This window comes from Pseudochaenichthys georgianus, chromosome 1, assembly GCF_902827115.2.
Source record: "Pseudochaenichthys georgianus chromosome 1, fPseGeo1.2, whole genome shotgun sequence".
NCBI classification, from domain to species: Eukaryota; Metazoa; Chordata; class Actinopteri; order Perciformes; family Channichthyidae; genus Pseudochaenichthys; species Pseudochaenichthys georgianus.
Window position 1 is genome coordinate 823,054 of NC_047503.1, and position 2,572 is coordinate 825,625.

Sequence of the window (2,572 nt, forward strand, 5' to 3'; positions counted from 1 at the left end):
CACCCTGAAGCCAGCAAAATCGACGCACCTCTCCGCGAACTGAAACTTGTCTGAGTTCAACACGATTCCTGACCGGCCGACACGCGTCAGGAAGTCGATGGTCCTCCACCAGTGTTGCTCTAGGTCGGTGTCATAGTGGATGGTGTCATCCACGCAACGTTCCTTGCGTTCATAGTCCGAGAGGACGGCATCAAACCGACGGTTGTAGCCATCCCCTGATGACAGGAAACTGTGGTGCCCTGGTGTAGCGCCAACGGCCGAAGGGTGTGATGAAGGTAGTGAGGTGGCGATCCGACTCACGCAGGGGGACACTGTGGTAGCCGTTCCAGGCGTCCGTGATGGTCTTCCAGGTGCCCTTCGGGACGCGGCGTGCAAGGTGGAACGGGGACTCAGTGGCGAAGGTCTCACGTTGGCAGAACTTGTTAAGGGGGAGAGGTCCACGGTCCTGCGTGGGGAACCGTCGTGCTTCCGAGTGACTACCATACGATGGCACCACGTCACAGGCTCACCGTATGGCACACGTTCAATGACCCCAAGGGCTTCGTCCCGCAGTAGGTCATCGTGGCCCCTCCGCTGCCAGGGTAGAGGCACTGTAGCCGCGGTGTGACATGCCCTAGGCGTAGCTGCGGGGTCCACGTGCATCTCGATAGGTGGCCCCTCCATGCATGGTAGTGCTCGATGGGAGCAAGTATTGAACGTTGACGAGGCATATCTCCCGAGTAGCCAATCTTTCATCCTGTTATTGTTCTCTGGCTTATAAGGGAAAGGCAGTGCTACGGGGCGCGCCGGGGGGACCGTGCGCTGAGGACATGTGCACTGGGCGTCCCGGGGGTCACCTGGCCCCACACAGCCGCCGTTGGCTGCCCTCGTCGCATTGACGGACAAGGGCTGGTCTGGCGTGTCAGCCGTGTCAAGGCTACGCCTTTCCTTGTGCCCCCCTGCAACGTCGTCCGATGGGAAGTTCGCGGGCAAGAGGCCGAGGTTGAGCAACGACTCGTAGGAGAGGTACATGGCCCGGACCGAGCTGCTCACATATACCATGGAACGGCAGGATGTGACACGCCCCCCACTGCAGGTTGTCGAGAGCCTAGCGAAGAACGCCCCCTCGATGGATATAGGGGAGCGGTTGGCGGCTGAGAGGCTGAGGCTGACGGGTCGCAGGTCGTCCCGCGAGAAACCGCAGGCCAGGAACTCCTCCAGCGACCAAAGGTCCGACTGCGCGCAAGTGTCCGCGACGGCGGATATCCGAGCTCCGTCGGCCGAGCCCCGGTTGCCGGTGCCATCCCTCAGCCCGACTGGCATGTCCATCGAGATGGTGATTAATGCTCGGCCTTTTTAAAAACATTTGAGGCAAGTAAAAGTTGAAACACCGCTCTGTGCCGCTGCAGAATGTAGGACTCGCGGGAGAGAGTAGAGGACGCGCGAGAGCGCGCAGCTTGCGGTCCACTCCGGGGCTCAGTCTGCATTTCATCCAACTTTGCATTAACGAAACAATTTCACAACAGACCCTGACAAGCTCACAAACACACAAAACAAATGATTAAAATGAGTGACTTACTTTTCCGCCGTCAAAACACTGCTTCTCGAAAGACTCTTCTTGAAAGATGAAAAAATCCGTCGATTTGTCCCGATGCAGAGGATGTTTTGTTTGGAGATGTCGGTCCAATTTATTCATGTTCAAGCTTTCGTTACTGAGCACCTCTCCACATAAAACACACTGAGGCCGCTCCTCTCCATTTCTAACAGCTTTTGTGAAGCCAACGTTTAAAACCTCCTCTTTGTATCGTCTTTTTGCCATCATGTACGATCGGGATTCAACAACAGACAATAAACAGACGGCGCGAAAACTTTCGCGGGGGCGCGTCAGAGCTGATACAAATACAATCTTTTATTTTTAGTTTATTTGTATTTAGAAAATTAAATCATTCAATATACAATGCTATATTGCATAATTTCATTTTCCAAATTTTTTTCAAATGTATTAACACTGTATCCATGGTAACATGTTTATGGAATTGTTTTGCGAAAGTCTAACTGATGTCTTTTTCTGGAAGGTGTGTGTGTGTGTGTGTGTGTGTGTGTGTGTGTGTGTGTGTGTGTGTGTGTGTGTGTGTGTGTGTGTGTGTGTGTGTGTGTGTGTGTGTGTGTGTGTGTGTGTGTGTGTGTGTGTGTGTGTGTGTGTGTGTGTGTGTGGCAATGCATTTAACTGGCGACCCAATCAAAACGGGTCCCTGAGTTTGGGAAAGGCTGCGCTCGGCAATAAACAAACTAAATGAAGGTCGCACGAGAACAAAGAACACCTTATATCCGCCATATGATCAAAAACCTGTTGAAAATAATCATTGACCTCGAGACAATGAAGCCGGAACTGATCAAATGCTCTCTAATTTCCAGGTTTTAGGACTCATTACTGCACCACTCCCCTACTTTACTGGGATAGAGGCAGACACTTGTTCTTCACTTCTAGAACTTTGAGATAAAATACACAACTCTTATATAAGTATGTGTATATAAGTGTTTTTTCACAATGTAGAGCTGTGTGCATTCTGAGAAAGAAACCCTTGTGGTATCT